The sequence below is a fragment of the Trichosurus vulpecula genome, chromosome 3 (assembly GCF_011100635.1).
Source record: "Trichosurus vulpecula isolate mTriVul1 chromosome 3, mTriVul1.pri, whole genome shotgun sequence".
In the NCBI taxonomy this organism is placed as follows: Eukaryota; Metazoa; Chordata; class Mammalia; order Diprotodontia; family Phalangeridae; genus Trichosurus; species Trichosurus vulpecula.
In genome coordinates, this window is record NC_050575.1 from 109,790,005 (window position 1) to 109,810,978 (window position 20,974).

Here is a 20,974-nt window from a genome sequence, read left to right on the forward strand (position 1 = left end):
CCCCATTTGGGGTTTTCTTGGCAAAGATGCTGGAGTGGTTTGCCGTTTCCTTCTCCAGCTTATTTTACAGATGAGGAAACTGAGGCAAACAGGGTGAAGTGACTTGCCCAAGGTCAGTTAACAAGCGACTAAGGACAGATTCGAGCTCAGTAAGATGAGTCTTCCTGACTTCAGGCCTGGCACTCTATCCACTGCACCACCTAGCAGTCCTAACACAGTCAATGCCCTAACACAGGGGGAGACAACTAAATATGCAAATGATATAGAATAAAACAGAGGGCAAGAACTTCAGGGATATCTAGGCTACCTTGACCATTTAATGGGAAAGAAACTGAGACCACAGAGAGATTAAAGTAAATTGCCTAAAGTCATACAGGTGGTAATAACATTTACATAGTGCTTATTATAAGCCTAGCACTGTACTAAGCACTTTACAATTATTATCCCATTAGAGCCTCACAGCAATAGCAGGTGCTTTATTATCTCCATGGTATAGAAGAGGAAAATGAGGCAAACAGAGGTTAAGTGACTTTCCTGAGGTTGCCCTGCTAGTAAGTATTTGACCTACATCTGAGCTAGACAAGTGACAGACCTTAGATTCAAACCCAGATTCTCTGACTCCAAATTTAGTACCCATTCCCCTGAACCACAATGTGATTTATCATTTTAAAAGAGCATTGCCGATTTACATAGAATGTTGAAAACAGGGTCAATTTGCCCCCCAAGCTGATTTGCACACACAGCTTTTCAGGAACATACTTTTTGCATAAAACAAGCTATGTCCATACTGTGACTACAAAGTATGCTGCTATTAGACAGGTAAACATAGTTCTCAACCACTATGCATCTTTAGCAGACCGATGTTGACATTCTGGTTGTAATGTCCTGTTAACTTCATTTTTACTGGTCAAAAATAGTTTGTGTTGTGTGGTTGTGCACTTGTGGCTGAGAGACCTGAATCTGTCGTGTGATCAAAAAAGGGCTTTATTTTTTTTTCACTAAGACTCCCTAAAACTGGAAAGGATGAATTTGAATCCTTTGGTTCTGAGTAAGAGTAGACAAGTCATGGTAACCAAGTTTGTTGTACTCTCAATGAATATAGGTCTCAGTTTTCTTCTTCCCTCATTTCTTGGCCACAGTCCCACATCATGTAAGAAATCTTAGCATCTGCTCCAAAACTTCTCATTAGAACCTCTTCCCTGACTGACAAATCACTATTAAACTATAAATTTTTTTTGGTAAGGCAGTTGTGGTTAAGTGACTTGCCCAGGGTCACACAGCTAGTAAGAGTTAAGTGTCTGAGGCTAGATTTGAACTCAGGTCCTCCTAACTCCAGGCTGGGCACTCTGCAACACCTAACTGCCCTAAAGAGCCTCAAAAGAACATGTCCATCAATTCTCAATAATCAGAATTGTAGAAAGACATGCAGGGGAGCCAAATTTCTCTCTCCCCCTTTTTCTTTCTATCTCTCTTCTTTTCCTTCTCTCTCTCTTTCTCCCTCCCTCCCTCTTCCCAAATTCGTGCTAGCAAATTCACTGAGTGGGAAGGGGCCTCAGAGGTCAGCTAGCCTAAAGCCCTCATTTTACTAAAAACAGAGGAGGAAACAAAAGCCCAGAGAGGTTAAGGAAGCCTGAGATCACAGAGATTCCCCACCTTTATTTATGTCACAGATCTAAGATTTACATTTAAGGCCTCTGATTCCAAATCCTACAGAGTCAACCAACCTGTATGTACCTGGGCATGAATCCTCTCCACGCTTTCTTATGATCCTCTCCTTTTACAACTCTCTCCCAGCAAAACAATCCAAGATCTCTTCATCTTAACCACCCCTTCTCAATTCATCCCTCTGCCCTCCCCTTGGACCCACAGTCCAAAGCTGTAACCTGAACTATTTGTCAGGAACCTCCAACGTGACTTTCAGGCAGAACTGATGTAAAGGTGAAACAGGCAGAATTCTTGTGCCAACTTTTCTAGTGGCTCCTGATCAAAACACCGAAGCCCCACTTTTACAGTCTGTCTGCCTACTGAAAATTTAGATCAAGAAAGCTTCTTCCCTTCTGTACTATGTCCTTCCCAAATCCTCTTTATTCTTGCCTTATGGTTTGACAGGTGTACCACCACAATCAGACCTTCCACTTGCCCCATTGCACTAATGGACCTCTCTAGGCAATGGGTCAGTCACACCCTTCCTTTCACCTACTTGTCTTAGCAGGTAAGTGAAAAAAAATGGAGAGGTGTGGCATGTACCCACCTTTTAAATATATATGCTTTACATAAATGCATTAATTTCTCACCTTTGGCACTTACGTTTACAATTAAAGCTGAAAGAACCATATCTAACTCAGGGATCTACTGGAGTCAGCTTGCATCAGAGAGCTGAATGTTAAATTTTCAGTGTGAGCATCTACACCTCAGAAATTGGCAAAAGTTATGTATCAGAGCGGGTATGTTATTTTGTTGATCGTCCAGGCAGTGGTAGAGAAAATGTGAATAATGCAGATTAAAAGTATATCGTGTATGCATTTTTCTGAAGAGCCTGTTGTTAAACATTTGCCAGCACATCTTTGTTAACCCACCTAAGGTCATCCATCATAATTGGCAGAGCTGGAATTTGAACTCCAATTCTTTGATTCCACATCCAGCGCTCCCTTTACTTTACCATTTAGCCGACTGACCATGGTCTAGTGACCAAACCTTTCTGAGCCTCAGTCTCCTCAACTGTAAAATGGAGATAACATCTAAAATACCCACCTCAGAGGGCTGTTGCCAGAATCCATTGAAATGTTTGTAAAGTACTTTACAAACTCTGAAGTGCTAAATAAACATCAATTTTAATGATCAAAATTTCTAAGGCTAGAAAATCCTGCTCCCCAGAGTCCAGCAGGAAGATCCGAATTTACATCTTGCCTCACTTACTTACCCCAGGCAAGTCACTAAACCTGTCTGCCTCAGTTTCCTCATCTGTAAAATGGGGATGATAACAGCAGCCACCTCCCAGGGCCAAATGAGATAATACACGCAAAGCTCTTTGTAAACCTTCAGGTGTTATATAAATGCCAGCTATTACTATAAAATCAGGACAATAAAAGCTTAGGTAGACAATCAAAAATGGGGCTACTATTTTCAAGACCTCACCATAGCCCACAAATGCTCAGATGTATCCTGAGGCTAATGGACACCAATGAACTAGAAGAGAGAGATTTAGGATCCCAAATCAGAGACTGATGGCCCAAACAGTGGAGAGTTATTTTCAAGAGAACTAAGCCCAAATATGGGCAGGTAGGTAGTGTAGTGGATAGGGTGCATGGCCTGCAGTCAAGAAGACTCATCTTCCTGAGTTCCAATCCAGCCAAAGACACTTACTAGCTATGTGACCATGGACAAGTCACTCAACCCTGTTTGCTTTGGTTTCCTCATCTGTAAAATGAGCAGAAGGAAATAGCAAACCACAGCAGTATCTTTGCCAAGAAAACCCCAAAAAGGGTCACAAAGAACTGGATATGACTGAAAAACAACAAAGGTCAAATCTGCTGAGTTGATGCCGTAAGTAAAGCCTGGCTACCTAGGCTGATAGCTCTCAAACTGAACTCATCATTCATTTATTTTCAGAAAGGTCAGGGTTCAATAACCGTCCCACAGGTGAGAATCCACAGAAGAAACCCTCCATGTGACCGGATAAGGAAAGAACCAGTCATCTAGGAGAAAAGGACAATTTTGTGAGGAGGTTTTTTTTTTTTAAAGATTACACATTTTAAGAACATTGATTTGGGGCTGGAAGGAACCTTAGGGGACATCTAGTACAATCCCCTCATTCCATAGATGAGAGAACTAAGGCCCAGGAGTAATGAAGTTACCTGCTCACGGTCACACAGATAGAAAGTCAAAGACATGAATTTAAAAGTGAGGTCCTCAGACACTAACTAGCTGTGTGACCCTGAGCAAGTCACTTAACCCTGATTGCCTCCGAAAAAAGAAAGGTAAAAGCAAGGTCCTCTGACCCCAAATCCAGTGTTCTTTCCTCTACACCACATCAAAGAAGCAAATGAAAAAGTGCTCGGCTTCAGAAGAATTACTGCAATGAATAGAAGTCCCTAAAACTGATATAAATTTATAAGAGGAATACATGTTTCCCAATGTATAGTCCAATTCAAGTCAAGCAACATTTATATAAAAACCTGCTACATGCGAGACTCTGAAAGTCAAAGGATATCCACATTTAATTGGGTAAGGAGGCAATCAGTGGTTAATGATCACTTGAAAAATTGTTTTAAGCTCCCAAGACAAATGCATATCAAAACAATTTTGAGGTATCGATTACATTAAACTAGAGATCATGAAAGAAAGATAAAATTCACTGATAGTTGGACTACGGGAGAAAATGTACACTGTTAAGACCTATTGGTGAGTAGCAAGGTGTTAGATAGCTTGTATTCTGTTGGACTTGACCTCAGGAAATGCTGAGTTCAAATATAGCTTCAGAGGCTTGCTAACTGTTTGACCCTGGACAAGTCATTTAACCTTTCTGTGCCTCAGCTTACTCATCTATAGAATAGGGCTAATAATAACACCCACCTTCCAGAGTGATTATATATTTGTAATCATATTTGTATTTTGCAAACCTTCAAGGGCTATATAAATTCTAGCTGTTATTTATTGGTAGAGTTATGAATGACACAACATTTTTGCAGAGCAATTTGGCAATGTTTTATATATATGATATATACAGATACAGATATAGATACAGATATATAGAAGTTGACCCAATGACCCCACTTCTAGTACTATATCCTAAATATATTCTCAAAAAGGTTGGGGGGGGAGGAAGTGTATTTGTATTAAAAATAGTCATGGTGCCTTTTTTGTAATAGGAAAAAAGCTGGAAGTCACCTATATTGAAACCAAAAATGGAGCAATTGTTGAACAAATTGGGGTATTTCAATATGGTGTATTTGTTATAATCTATAATATTTCCAGGATCCATGACATAATAGTAAGTTTGGAAAGCATTTTACATGAGTTACCTCATTTGATCCTCATAATAATTATGATCTTTATTTCGTTGTGGTTCAGTCATTTCAGTTACGTCTGACTCTTGGTAACCCCCTTGGGGTTTTCTGTGCAAAGATACTAAAGCGGTTTCCTTCTCCAGCTCATTTTACAGATGAGGAAGCTGAAGCAAACAGGGTTAAGTGACTTGGCCAAGGTCATACAGCTAAGTGTCTGAGACCAGATTTTGAACTCAGCTCTATCCTGAGTCCAGGGCTGGTACTCTATTCACTTTGCCGCCTAGCTGCCCGTCCTCATTATACAGATGGGAAAAGTGAGGCTGCAAGAAATTAAAGTGACTTCCCCTGGGTCACATATCTCTCCAAGATCTTCCAGATTTCCATCACTGTATGCACTCACTGTGTCTGTCACCTAGCTTCAAGTACTCCTAGAGAAGCAGATGACTTAGAACAGAGGTAGCAAATACCACATTCTGCAGAAATAACATTAAATGAAACCAGAAACCAAGGGAAACATTTAAATATGAAAAACAAAAAGGTATATGAGGGACAAAAATAATGAACAAAATAAAAATACAATAAAACACAGATAATGTTAATATGTATTCTTCTTATGCAGCCCTCAGCGGCTCCCATTTCTTTCTGAGTTTGACACCACGGCCCGAAAAAGCAGTTTCAAGAGCTCTAAGTAGGGTAAAGAAAATGGCCTCAGGCTGTCCCCCTTTCTGGTGAAGAGCCTTCCTCTGCAATTAGCTAGGCTGGTCATTCGAAAAGGGACACAACGTCCTCAGTCCAGCCCTTACTTGAAGCTTTTCCAGCTTGATGGTACCTGCCAAAGCTTGTGCTCAGACTGCATAGCATTCCTGAACCTCAACAACACTGAGACATTTTTAACAGATTATTGTGCACCTAGTAACAAATAAGAAAACAAAGAAACATGCAAAGATTTACTCAAAGTGATGCCAAATAGAGAAAGTAGGATCAGAATGACATCTATGACTGTAAGAAGAAAAATATGATAGACATAAGAGACCTGAAATGAACACAGAGCAAATACTATGCTAGTATTGTTTTACATGTATCAAACTAGTTTAGAATTTGTGTTTGTAAGTATAATATTATTTATTAGTTTTTGCTGAAATAGTTACTGTTTGTAATAAATGTTATGGGAGAGGAAGAGGAAGTCTAAGAGTAGGGAAAAGAATTTAAAAAGAAGAAGAGAGAATGGAAAGAAAGAGTAAAAGAAAAAAAGAGAAAGGTAAAGAGGATGAAAAATTAGATAAGAGTGAGACTAAGAGACAGAGTGAAAGGGGTATCATAAATGAGTGGGCGGGAAAAGAGACACCTCCTTCTCTTCCAAACACACTCAGTTCCTCACACCCAGAACAGAAAACCCAACTCCTGCACTTTTCAGGTATCCAGTTTACCAAAGGTAATGCATTGTGACAATTAACACTAACGTTGTAAATTCAAAACCCTGCCTGGAAAGCAATTTATCGGATACAATCTGGTTAAGCAAAAGAGAAAAATATTCAAAGTTAAGTCAAGCGTCTCAGTGAATAATATAATTAGCTCCAGGTCTGATCTGGGCGAGTCGAGGGTCACAGGGAGCGCCAGCCGAAGGCCAGACAGAGCCCCGGAAGCTCGGAGCAGGGTGCTGCCTTCACAGAGACACACCCTCTCTGAGAACCACTCCGGGCTGGAAAGGGGATCTCCAGCCCGGGGCAACTTGCCCACCTTGGCTCCACCAGAGACTTCTCTGCCCATCTCTGCTTGGCTCCCCACAGATGTGCAAACAGTCGTCGGAGCAAAGAGAACCAGAGGTTTGCAACAATCGCTCTTTGAAGGTTAAAATAAGAAGTTAAACATTTGTACCTTTAAATATCCCCGGCAGGCCCGGGCCGGCCCTCACCTCGCTTGGCCTGAAGAAGCCGAAGTGCCCTGGCAACGGACTCCGCCCCTCTCGCCCTCTCCCTTAGGACTGCTCATTGGGCTTTTTTCCTTCTCTTACCTTTTAGGTCGCCAAAGGCACCCCGCCCGCAGCTACACTTCCCCCCACTTAACTAAGCTTCCCTCTCGGGCAGAGTACTCCTTGACCCCCTCCCTCAATAGAGCCTCCCAAGTTGGCCAGGACCCCCTTTCCAATTAGTGCCCTTTGCCCTCCCTCATTAGAGACCCCAATGATATCGTTACTATTTTCAGTGCCCACTCTCCCCTAGAATCCCTAGACCCCTCAACTACTACCCCATCAGAGCCCCCAAAGGTCCCTTCCTCTCATCGAGTTCTCCAATTCCCCTCCTGCCAGAACCCCTAGATCCCTCGCCTTCTCCAAGAGCCACTGATGCCCCCGAACCGGACCTTCTCCTCCCCACAGAAATTCCTGTAATGCCTCCCATAACTCCCCCGTCAGCTCGGAGCCCACACACCCTTCCACGCGCCCTACCTGCTCTGCGCTAAAACAGGGATGGACTAGGCACGACTGGGTAGGGATTGGGGCAATTCTGGTCCTGGTTCCACTCGTTACCCGCGAAACGGGCGATGAAACTAGAGAGCAGAGCCCAGCTGCAGAAACAGAGCGGCAGGTTCCTAAGGAGCTGGGCTCTGGGGTCTGGAATCGGTCTCCCCAATGAAGCTGGAGCTAGGAGCGGGGGCGTGGAGCAGAAGGGCGGGGCGGTCCGCGGGCCGGGGGAGGCGCTGCTTGGACCCGAGCCAAGATGGACAGCTCTAAAGATCCCTGGGATCAGCAAATCCATGAGCTGCTCTCTGCTCACTGGCCAGCCGCGGGCCTCTCTCTCAGTTCGATGTCCCCCGATTCAACAGATTATTAGCTAAAATCTATTGTGTTTTGGAATTTTCCTTTAAAAAAAAGAAGATACTTAAATGCTCATACCCTTTGACCCAGAGCTGAGCAATATTCCCCAATGAGGTCAAAGATAGAAGATGCTATGTGCATCAAAATATTCATAGCAACACTTGTGTTAACAGAGAACTGGAAACAGTCGCCCAATGATTAGAACTGGCTAAAACAGCATGTAGTATTTGAGTGTTCCATAAGGAGCAACGGATATGAAGACCACGGGGAGGCGGGGTGGGAACAGATGCCAAGTGATAAAAACAGAACTAGGAAAACGCTATGAATGATGACTACAACAGCATAAGGGGAAAAAACAACAAAGCAACAGATACTGAATTCTGTGGAATTATGCCCAAGGTAGGCTCCAAATGGGAAACAGAAAAGTACGTTGGGCGACTAGGCGGCGCAGTGGATAGAGCACTAGGCCTGGAATCAGGAAGACTCATCTTCCGAGTTTTAAATCTGGCCTCCGACACTTACTAGCTATGCGACCCTTTCGAAAGTCACTTAACCTTGTTTGCCTCAGTTTCCTTATCTGTACAATGACTTGGAGAAGAAAATGGCAAACTACTTCAGCATCTTTGCCAAGAAAGGCACTCACCAGGAGTAGGACATTAAACATAAAGGAATGTATCTCCCTCCTTTGCTGACTCTGTTGCTGAATCTTTTTTCTTATTGCTATTTTTTATTACAAGTGATAGCTTTGTGGGAGAGGGTGAGAGAGGAATATATTAGGAGACTTAAAAGATGCAAACAATGTTAACAAAACCTTAAAAGGAATAGTTTAAATAGAACTTATTGTGCGCAGAGTCCAGTGCTTTAAGGGGTTGGGGGTCCAGGAGACAAAAAAGATTCCTTGCTCTCATGAAGTTCACAGTCTGGTTTTATTCCCAGGCTTTGCCATTAATTGTATGACCTTGGTCACTTTACTTAACACTTCAGTTTCCTCATCTGTAAAATGGGAGATAAAGTATGGAAAGCATTTTGTAAACTTAAAAAAAAAGTAAGTTACTGAGAGGCAGTTTGACATTGCAAATAGAAGACTAGCTTAGAGTTAGGGTGACCTGAGTTCAAATTCTGCCTCTAACACAGAAGTTCTCATATACAAAAGCTCTTTGAACACCAATCAATAGGCAACAGGGAGATTTCTTAGCATAAAGGAGTCAGGAGCCTCAAGGGAGGTAAGCATGGTACATTGAGAAGAACTGGACAGGAAGTGAAAGAACCTGAGTTCTCACCTCTGAGACTACCAGTATGACCTTGGGCAAGTCACTTAACCTCCCTCAGCCTCAGTCTCCTCAAATGTAAAATGAAGTGGTTGGACTAGATGACCTCTGAGGTTCCTTCCAGATCTATCCATGATCTTATGATCAGATCATTGCATAGAAAATTTATACTGGTAGCTGTGTGAAGGATGGATTGGATTGGAGAGGCAGGAAAACCTATTAGGAGGCTATTGTAATAGTTCAGATGGATGGTAATGAGAGGCTGTATTAGGGAGTTAGCAGTGGGAATAAAAAGCAATGAATTTTAGAGACAGAAGGGGAGGAAGTGATGGCACTAGACAACTGATTGGATATAGAATATGAAAGAAAAAGAAGAGTCCAAAATAATCTCCAGGTTTCCAGGCCTCCCCTCCATACTTCCAAGAAACAAATAAATATAGCAATCAATCAGCAGGAGACCGCTCTGTTGCTCAATATTTAGATGGAAAAAGCCTTTGGTAAAAGTTTGATGGATCTACTTTAGAGCCAAAGTTTTGATGGAAACATATAGTGAGTATGCCCAGGCTCTCCTGAAAGGCTAACCTCTTATCCCTTGTATCCCCTGAATTTCCTTGTCTTGAGTCAGTCTTCATGGCTCCACCTGTTACTTTTGTTCTGTACCACTGTTACAACTAACTCACACACCTGAACTATACCTGAAAATTTGGACTTTTAAAGGGAACTACCACAGAGGGAGGGACAGATGGAGGAAGAGGTTCAACTGAGGCAGCTTAGAACAGCCCATGCAGAGTATGCAAGAAATAATCAAGAAATAGTCACCAGGAACTGATCCAACCATTCTGGAGAGCAATTTGGAACTATGCCCAAAGGGCTATAAAACTGTGTATACCCACCACTACTAGGCCTGTATCCCAAAGAGATCATAAAGAAGGGAAAAGGACCCACATTTACAAAAGTATTTATAGAAGCTCTTTTTGTGGTGGCAAAGAATTGGAAGTTGAGGGGATGCCCATCATTTAGGGAATGGCTGAACAAGTTTTGGTATATGAATGTAATAGAATGCTATTGTTCCATAAGAAATGATAAGCAGGCACATGTCAGAAAAACCTGGAAAGATTTATATGAACTGATGCTGAGTGAAGTGAGCAGAACCAGGAGAACATTATATACAGTAACAGCAACATTGTATAATGACCACCTTTGATAGACTTAGCTCTTCTTAGCAATGCAGTGATCTAAGACTATTCCAAAAGACTCATGATGGAAAATGCTATCCACATCCAGAGAAAGAGCTATGGAGTCTGAGTGCAGATTGAAGCAAACTATTTTCTCTTTTTTGGTTTTGTTTTTTTCTTTCTCGTGGTTTTTCGCTCTGATTCTTCTTTCACAACATAACTAAGGTGGAAATATGTTTAAAATACGATTATACATGTATAGCCTATATCAGATTGCATGCCATCTTGAGAAGGGGAGAGGAGAAGGAAGGGGAAAAATTTAGAACTCAAAATCTTATAAAAGTGAATGTTGAAAACAAATAAACTAATCAATCTAAAAAAAAGAGTCACCAGAAAAAATAAATCCTTGTTAATTTTTTAACAAATTAACTAACAAAAAGAAATAGTTACCAGAGATGGGGCAGAGAGAAAGGACTCTGACAGAGACATGAGGGGAAAAGGAAGGAACCTAACCCTATCCATTATCTGACATGTGGATGCTATAGGTTCCAAGGAAAGATGAGACCTGTCACAGGGGAGAGCTGCTTGTCTCCCTTTTATTCTCTATACCATAGACTACATTGCCTTGATCCCAGCCTCTCAAGGCACTCATAATCATCGAATTACTGTATGCTCTATAGCCTTTCTAGGCCAGATACTGGCACACTTCTTGGGTTCTTCCCCTGCACAGCAGGGGAGAAAGTGCTCAACGCCAAGAAAGTACTATTAGTCTAGAACAGAGGTAGAGGACCTGCAGCCTGGGTTTGACCTTTTGACTGAGTCCAAGTTTTATAAAACAAATCCTTTTATTAAGGGGATTTGTTCTGTGAAGTCAAAGGGCTGCACTCAAGGGCCTAGAGGGCCACACATGACCTCGAGGCCACAGGTTCCCTACCCCTGGCCTAGAACATAGGTTTCCAAAGTGAGAGATACAAATCCTGGGGAGTGGTGTAACAATGGGAGGGGGGGAGGTGAGAAGCAGTAGTAGCCTGGGCACAATTTCGGGGTGGGGGAGCATTGAATAAATGGTAAAAGCATAAGGAAAGAAGAGAAGAAAATTTCGAAAAACTGTTCATATATATTTCATCTGTTGTATAACAGAGTTAAAATCATAGTGATTACATTATTTTCCAAATAAACACAGAAAATGCAAGTTATAACTGATCAGTGGTCAAAGTCTGCCAACAGGTCTTAACAAGCAAGTGTTGGCAGGAGAGCGCATCCTGCATTGTTGGGAAGTTCAGCATGCATCAGCAGGAATTTTTATGTATAATGATTTATTTACACTACAGTACTATACAGTTACATGACATAATATAGCATCATCAAAATTTCAATGCAGGAAAAAACCCACAAATTTACAGTAAGTTATTAAAGATGCATCATTTTATTTTTTAAATGATGCAAATTTAGAAAAAAAAACACTGTTAAAGGGTTAAAGAGAGTAGATTTCCAGAGGGGCACTGAATAATTTTTTAAAGGGGGCTGGTCTAGAAGATTGACCAGCATTCCAACTCTGGATTCCTTCCTTAAGTCCCATCCCTCCCCCAGAGTAGTACTATATGTCAGAGCAATTGTATAGGTTCATGAGGAAGACAGAGTACACCAGATGAAAGATTTATCTTGACTGTGAACTCCAGTGTTAGTCCTTTGTATTATCAGCTAGGTGAAATTAAAGTTGTACTGTAATTGGCATTTTGTCAGCCTGAAGGACTGCACAGGAGATGAGAACCTTAGAAAGATATAAGCCCCAAAAAAAGAAAAAAGAAAAGAAAAGAAAGATATAAGCCAAATTCTGATCCTCCCAGGAGACTCTCTAGTTGAAGGTAAAATGAGCCATATTGAGTTATTTTGAGAATCACTCAAGATCCAACCCGGATCTTGACATAGTCCAAAGCTATGGTTCCAATTATGGATTATGTATGGGGAAGTGGGAAAAATTGCATGCATTTTGCAAATTCCTGGGTCCCTAAGAACTTTCTTTATGTGGAGGAGGTCTGAGCGCACACTACACTTCTGTGTAGTTTGAGGAAAGTTTCTTATTTTTTAATACTTTTTTTGTTTTGTTTTTTTTTGGGCAAGGCAATTGGGGTTAAGTGACTTGCCCAAGGTCACACAGCTAGAACATGTGTCAAGTGTCTGAGGCCAGATTTGAACTCAGGTCCTCCTGACTTGTAGTCAGGGCCGGTGCTCTACTCACTGCACCACCTAGCTTCTTGAAGAAAGTTTCTTGAGGAAAGTTGCTTGAGGAAAGTTTCATTCACCAGTATAGTGTAAGACAATGGAATTGTCATCTAAGGATGTAGATTTTAATTCTTGTTATTTACTTTCTTTGTGACCTTGGATAAATCATTTCTTTTGTCTGGGACTTAATGTCCTCATCTGTGAAATGAGAGGACCCAATTCAGGGATCTCTAAGGTCACTTCATCTTAGGATTCACAAAACACCCATGAAGGGTAATGGTCTGTAATGTAAGTACTCATGTGGAGTACTGTTGTGCTCTAAGACAGCAGTTGGAGTCAAACTCAAATAAAAGTGGGAATGGAGTACTGAGGAAGGATGCCCCAAATTGTTCATAAGTATCCCTACAGACCTCATCAACCTAGAAAATGATGTTTTAACATTGTCTATGTAGTATTGTATTTTTATTTATTTTGATAAACTAATTCAGTTCACACTTAGGAATCTGGGAGGCCGGGCAGGGTAGTTTGACATTTCTGCTTAGATGAACCTAAGCCAAGTAGACTAAGCAGAAATAATAATGATTTATATTATAATATCAATATTATAAAAATTAATCATTTTGAGGACTCTTATAAACTAGTGAAGAATGAAATGAGTGGAACCAATAGAACAATTTACATCAGGCTTGCGTGCCATACAGCCTGCCAAAGGATTTCAGGCAGCCCTGGAAAAGATAGGGGATGTAAAACAGGCCTGTATGGGCCTGTGGGCCACCAGTGGCTGGCAGGCCATATGTTGTACAGGCCTGATTTATGTAACAACAACACTCTAAAAACAAGTAACTTTGAAAACGGTAAGAACTACGATCTGTGCCATGACGATTCATGATTCCAAAGGCCCAGTGACCAAGAATGCCATCCATCCATTATGGAAAGTGAAGGATTTGGGGAGCAGAATGAGATGTATAGAAATAGATATTTGTATGCAACCGTTAAGGGAATTTATTTTGCTTGACTGCATTTTTATTATAAGAAATTTGCTTTTCTTTCTCTTTTTAAAAATGGAGTAATGGTAGGAGAGAGAGGGAAAATAGATTCTGTTCATTAAAAAAAAAAATTAGAGTCAAGGATGTTACAGATGTGAAGTGTTGCATGAACTTTCAGATGAAGTCACTGTGTTGTTGGTTTTACATAACCATTTTGCATTGTTATAAGAAGCCTCTCACAAAATTAGAATAAGCTATAAATGTTTGTAATGTTAAAAACGTATCAATAAAATTGAAAGTGTAACAAAGGAAGGGGCAGCTAGGTAGCACAGTGGATAGAGTGCAAGGCCTGGAGTTGTCTTCCTGAGTTTAAACCCATCCTCAGAAACTTACTGTGCCACCCTGGGCAAGTTACTTCACCCTGTTTGCCTCAGTTTCCTCATCTGTAAAATGAGCTGGAGAGGAAAAGGGCAAACCACTCCAGTATCTTTGCCAAATGGAGTTACAAAGAGTCAGACACAACCGAAAACAAGTAACAAGGGGAAAAAAAGTGTTTAAGGCTCAGTGTTGATCTCTGAGGGAAATATAAAAATAAAGCAAAACTGGCCCCTGCCCTCAATAATCTCACCATCTAGAGAGATACAATGCAGATGCAAAGCAGAGTGTGATAAGGGACATCAAGGTTCTGTGAGCAGAGAGTAGGGAGAGATCACTTCTACTCGAGAGAATTCAAGGGGTAGTTTATTGGAGATGTCTGCATTAGGGCTGGTTAGGAACTCAGTTGGCTGAAATTAGAGCAAGAGTGGGATGATGCACAGTCTGAAGAGTATGTTTCAAAATGAAATATATACATGGAGCAAAAAGGAGGCGGTGTGGAGTAGTGAAGAGTCCTAGACTTAGAGGCAGAGAGCTTACCATTACCTGTGTGACTTTGGTAAGTTACTTTACCTGTCTAGGCCTCAGTTTCTCCATCTATAAAATTAAAGGATTGAGCTAGATGATTTGTCAAAGTGTTTCCCTCTCTAAATTCGATGATCAAAGGTCTTCTCCGTTTCCAGATCTATTCCTAATACGACATATCACAAGCAACCCTCTCCAGCATGGTTGAGGTGCTGCTGCTAGTTGTGGCCACTAAGAGGCAGCAGAGAGGCAAGTTCGGTTCCTGTGTTGTCTGCGCAGAGGGACAGTTTTTTGGGGATGCATGGTCAAGTACTGGGGAATCCTAGCAACAGAGGACACATCTCCCTCCAGCTCAGGGGATTCTGGGTATTAGAGGATCCCTCACCCTAGGTGACCTTGCAAGTCAAAATACAATACATGCAGTGCATTCTGTATTGTTGAAAAGGGCCAGCAATCTCCAGGAGTTATTCACAGTGGCTGATAAATATTAACATGTTCCTTCCTTTGGAAATCCAGGCTTTTCTCCTCTTTTCAGATCCAGGCCTTTACGTGAGTTCCAAGTATGTCACACTTTACCTAAGAAGTGAGTCAAAGCTGTTGGCAAAGCCACTAAGAATTACCACCCCATTTTATATTTAAAATCTCAGTTTTAAGTCAAACTTTGAGATAAAATAACCTTTGCCAGTAGCCTAGAATAATTGGATTCATATATCTCATGACACTGTCAGAGGCAGGTCAGAAAGAGAGCATCAGCCTCAGAGAACAAGGCTGGGTCCCTCTTGCCTGGCCTCTTTCCCATAGGAGCAAAAGAGCCACTTTAAAACTTCTCTAGGAAACACCATAAGATATTAGATCATAAATCATACAGTGGCATGCTGGTAAATGTTTGACAACTGGTTCTCCAGGGGAAAAAATGCACGCAGGACACACTTTGAATTTCAATCTTCATTATTAACATTTTCTCTATCATTTTCTTCAGAAGCAGATCTCCCTGAACATGAGGAAAGGTATAAATACCATGATAGATCAAGGGAGTTTTCTTATTGAGCTTCAGTGCCTAACGGGGATTAACTGGGAAAGCTGGCTAGCCAGATAATTCCTGAAAAGTTTGGATGTATGATAATGTCCTAGAGAAAAGGATATCCAGCCCCATCCTATGGAGCTGGAAAGCTGTAGAGGAAAGGCGAGGGAATGACCCTCCATGAGGAGATATTAGGAGTTTCTCTGTGGACACATAGAGATGGTTGAGAGCTATAACCCGAGAAGAAACCCCCTCATCTGTCCCTTCTAATACACTCTGTTTACACATTGAGTGTTCAGGGAAAGCTTGATGAAAACAAACCAAGCTTATAAGATCATAGAGCTAGAATTAGAAAGGCCTTTAGAGATGATCTAGTCCAACTTGCTCATTTTACAGACGAGGAAATTGAGGTCCAGAGAGGAGGGACCCAAGGTGAAACAATTTGCCCATGGTCATATACAGGTAGTGAGTGAGTGGCAGATCTAGGATTCAAACTCTAGTCTTAAGATACCAAGTTTGGTGCTTTTTCCACTCTAGTGCACTGTCTCATTTTGAGAAACAGGAAGCTATACACTGGTGACTATACACAGGTAAACATAATAGAATGGTAAGAAGACCAAGAAGAGGAGACCACACTCCTGAAGGACAGAAAGCAGACTCAGTAGGAGTGACTGTACCAGTGGAAGGCAGATCATGTAGGATAGATGGTGCCAATGGAGAGCGGTGAGAAGACCGGAAAAAACGAAAAAGCATTTCAGTGATCAGACCATATGAGAGTAGTCACACCAATGGAAGTTTCAAAGAAGCAGATAATGTCCATACACTTTGACTCAAAGATCCATTACTAGGCTTATACTTCAAAGAGACCATTAATAATAAGAAAATCTCCATATACATCAAAATATTTATAGCTCTTTCTGTAATAGCAAAGAATTGGAAACAAAGTAGATGTCATTCAGTTGAGGAATAACTAAACAAACTTCCTTACTGTGCCATGAGAAATGAAGAATACGATGAATTCAGAGAAGCATGGAAAGAGCTACATGAATGGATGCAGAGTGAACCAAACGAGAGAAGAAAACAATGCATACAATAATGAGAAGGATGGATGGAAGGAAGGAAGGAATGGAAAGAGGCAGGGAGGGAGGAAGAAAGGAAGAGAGGGAAGGGAGGAAAGAGGGGAAGAGGGGAAGAAGGGAGGAAGGAAGAGGAAAGAAGGAAGGGAAGGGAAGGGAAGGGAAGGGAAGGGAAGGGAAGGGAAGGGAAGGGAAGGGAAGGGAAGGGAAGGGAAGGGAAGGGAAGGGAAGGGAAGGGAAGGGAAGGGAAGGGAAGGGAAGGGAAGGGAAGGGAAGGGAAGGGAAGGGAGGGGAAGGGAGGGGAAGGGAAGGGAGGGGAAGGGAAGGGAGGGGAAGGGAAGGGAAGGGAGGGGAAGGGAGGGGAAGGGAGGGGAAGGGAGGGGAGGGGAAGGGAGGGGAAGGGAGGGGAAGGGAAGGGAAGGGAGGGGAAGGGAGGGGAAGGGAGGGGAAGGGAGGGGAAGGGAGGGGAAGGGAGGGGAAGGGAGGGGAAGGGAGGGGAAGGGAGGGGAAGGGAGGGGAAGGGAAGGAGAGAGAGAGGAAAAATATCAAGTATACACCTGGAACACTGAGGAGACGTAGTCTTGTTAAAGCACCTGAGACTTATCTGTGAGAATGGGAACTGGGATAAGAATACTCAAGAGTTTATAAAGGGCTACATTTGTATTTTCTTCAATGCTTAGTATGGTGCACTGCATATAGTGGTCCCTTGTTGTTGTTCATTCATTTTCAATCCTGTCCAACTCTTTGTGACCCCCATTTGGGGTTTTCTTGTCAGAGGTAGTAGAGTGGTTTGCCATTTCCTTCTCCAGCTCATTTTACAGATGAGTAAACAGAGGCAAACAAAGGTTAAGTGATTTGCCCAGGGTCACAAAGCTTATAAGTATCTGAGGCAGAATTTGAACTCATTTTCTGATTCCATGTACAGTATTCTATCCCACCTCACTCAGCTTCCATTTAAACACCTTCAGAGATGGGAAATTCACTACCTCAATTCCTGTTGGCATGACTTGCCTTCTCTATGGGGTGGGTTGGAGTTGCTCCCCTTTATAACAAGCTGAGAACACATGGGTAGCACCATGTAATGAAATGAACATAGAATTTAGAAGACATTGAGTTTTAATCCTAGATCTGGTACTTTGTGACTTTGGGCAAGTTATATAACCTCTCTCACCTGCATTGATAACATGGAATAGAAAGAAATGATTGCTAAGGTTCCTTCAGTCCTACACTGGAAAATGCTTCCTGGACTTACCTTATGCATTCAAGGAGCTGGAAAACATTCCTGCAAGTCCTTTCTGTCATTCAGACTACATACATTTGAAAATCTATTTGTGCCTTTCATTGAGTACCTCTGTAGGCAGCACCTTAGGCAGCTGTTTCGCTTGCCTACTCATAATGCTGGTCCAGGCGGCTAGGTTGCTAGAGTACCAGGCCTAGAGTCAAGAAGACTCATCTTCCTGAGTTCAAATCTGGCCTCTGAGGCCAGACCCTGGATAAGTCACTTAACCCTGTTTGCCTCAATTTCCTCATCTGTAAAATAAGCTGGAGAAGGAAAAGGGCAAACCACTCCAGTATCTTCTTGCCAAGAAAACCCCAAATGGGGGTCATGAAGAGTTAGACATGACTGAAAAATGACTGAACAATCAATAATCCTGGGTTTTGTCCAGTGTCTCCTGCCTGGTTTAGCTCCACTTGTCTTCTAAGCTCTACTCCACTCGAAGATGTTTGTTTTCATTAATACCCACAAAAGGTTGGGATTCCTGTGAGAAGACCTGGGTTCAACTTTTGGTTCTATCACTTAAAGTCACTTTGTACAAACCACTTAATCTCTCTAGGCCTCTCTCTCTAGTTTCCTCGTCTGTAAAATGAGTGAGTTGACTAGATGAACCCTAAGTTCCCTTCCAGTTATGAATATATGATCTGTGTTCCACAAAGCTGCCAAATGGCTCAATTATTCTAACGACTTAGGGATTGGGCAGCAGCTCTAGTAGTGACCTCTGGATATCATGAGATCTCTCCGTCTCCTCACAAAAGGTGTGTGTGTGTGTGTGTGTGTGTGTGTGTATCTATATCTATATGGATATAGATATAGATATATATAGATATATATATCCCTTCTTCCAGCTGTGAGTGCCTCTAGTACTCACTTGCAAGTCATGGCATCACCTTCCTGATGCCATGGTCCTCTTCAAGAACAAAAGACAACAACAACCACCTCTGGTACTACTTTCTGGCCAGTTTTCATTGCTTATCCTAGGTACAAAAATTATTAGTTATGGCTCTGCGTCCCATGACCTACTTCAGCCACACAGACACACCACACCTTAGATCATGCCATCACCCAAAACTATCCTACTTCCCACAATTTCATCTTCTGAAAATTAACAATAATATCCTGTCTTTCCATTTGGCACTTGCTCACTCCTCCCAAACTTAGGCTTCAACCCAAATACAACCTTTAATCTTACTGATCCTGCCTGTTCTCCCAGTCCGTCATCCCTCTTTTGTACTCATCTTCTTGACCTTTGTTAGCCTATAACTAATCCACTTTATAACATCCTGTCTTCCATCCTTGAATTTTTTGCCCTTTTGTTCTGCCAACGTTAGTGGCATATCAATCCTCAACCCTGGCCACCCCTGCCATCTGCCTTCTCTAATGCTATTCTCAAACTGTTGAATGTTGAGTGTTTGCTTGGATAAATGGGTTTACTCACTATCCACCCTTTGTGATGGCCTTTTGTACATTTGATGGGAGTGAATCAAGCCTCCAGGTATAAACATGATATTTAAACCTTTACCTTCATGGGATAATTTGACCAAGAAAGAAAGTAGCTTGAACCTAGGAAGGCAAACAGATATAATTCTAGTCCAGTGCCCCACCACCTCAGAGGCAGAGCAGCCAGACTCATAACCCCCTTCTTCTGTTCCCTGAAGGAAGGAATCAATGTTCCTTGGTGACAAGTGAGAAATATTCCAGGGACTTCTATCAGTGCTTCTTCTGAGTCACATTTGAACAACACATACAGAATACAAATCTAATTTGGTCAACACACAATTTACAGTACAATTATTTCATGCTGTGTGTATGGACAGAATTTGAGTTAGATGATTGTATGGTTAGATTAGATTCAAAACTGGCTAAATTACTGGACCCAAAAAGTAACCCTTAGTATTTAAATGCCAGCTTGAAGAGAGGTCTCCAATGGAGTGCCTCTAGGATCTATTCTTGGCCCTGTGCTACTGTTTGATATTTTCATCAATTTGGATTGAAGAATAGATTCAAGTACTTTTCAGATTTTTAGAGGACATAAGGTTAGTAGGGATAGCTAACATGTTGAATTTCAGAGCCAGGATCCGAAAATATCCCAATAATATGGTAGTACATTGAGTCTTAACTTTTTTGAATAAGATGACATTTAATAGGGATTAGTGCATAAGGTACTATACTTCAGTTAGAAAAAAAATAAATTTCCCATGTAGAAGACATGTGAGAAATGGCTAGATAATAGTTTATACGAAAAAAAAAGATCTAGGGGTCTTAGTGGACTACATGTTCATTATAAATCAAAACCTGAAAAACTAACAGGATCTTAAGCTGCATGAAGAGAAATTGGCATATTGTCCAGAAAAAGGGAGGTGATGGTTCCTCAGTACTCTACTTTGGTCAGGTCATCCCTCAAAGGATTGATAATAGACTTGGACCTAGAAGGGACCTTAGAGGCCATCAAATCCAACCCTTTCATTTTACAGATGAGGATGGTGAGGCCAATGGAGGTTTAGTGTGTCTTGTCCAAGGCCACACAAATAATAGGTGGCAGATGTGGAATTCAAACTCAGATCCTATGACTCCAAATTCCTCACTCTTTGCATTGCATCACAATGCCTTCTGAAGTCCTCTGTTTGGCTCCAAGCATCACATTTAAGGGAGGATATCAAAAATGCTGGAGAATGTCCCAAAAAGGGTAATTAGGACAGCAAAGCACTTTGAGATGATGTCATATGAGGATCACTTGAAGAGGGAAGAGAACAGAAAATTTAGAGTGACACATGACAGCTGCCTTCAAGTATTTTAAAGACTTTTAATTGAAGGCAGGATTAGACTCATTCTGTTTGGCTCCAGAACCAGGACGAATGGGCAGAATTTGCAGAGGTAGAATTTAAATCAATGTAAAAAAAATCACTTGAAGACTGAAACCAAAAGTGTATTGGACTGTCTGAGGACATAGTGTTTTTCTTCTCACTAGAGTTCTTTTCTCTCTCTTTTTTTTCATTTCATTAAGCCAGCTTTGCTTCTTTGCCGCTCTCACCCTTTGTTCCTGGTCATGCCATCCAGGCCCAAACACAACAAATCGAATCCTGCCCTGATGGCCCTTTAAATGCTTGAAGGCAGCTGTCATGTCCAGTCTCTTAACCTTTCACTTTCCAGGGTAAAGTTCTGCAGTCCCTTCAAGTGATTCACATCTGGCACAATCTTGAGTCTCTTTGCTGTGTAGGTTGCTCTTTTCTG

General features: G+C 41.7%; 1 protein-coding gene across 1 annotated transcript in view; it reads right to left on the reverse strand.

The window, feature by feature from the left end:
• Positions 1 to 7,545, reverse strand: part of ARHGAP40 (Rho GTPase activating protein 40) — a 113,607-nt gene extending 106,062 nt beyond the window's left edge. The window contains exon 1 of the mRNA XM_036748254.1: positions 7,450 to 7,545. The gene's annotated coding sequence lies outside the window, so the exon portion shown is untranslated. The remainder of the gene's footprint in view (positions 1 to 7,449) is intronic.
• Between the last annotated feature and the right edge of the window lie 13,429 nt (positions 7,546 to 20,974).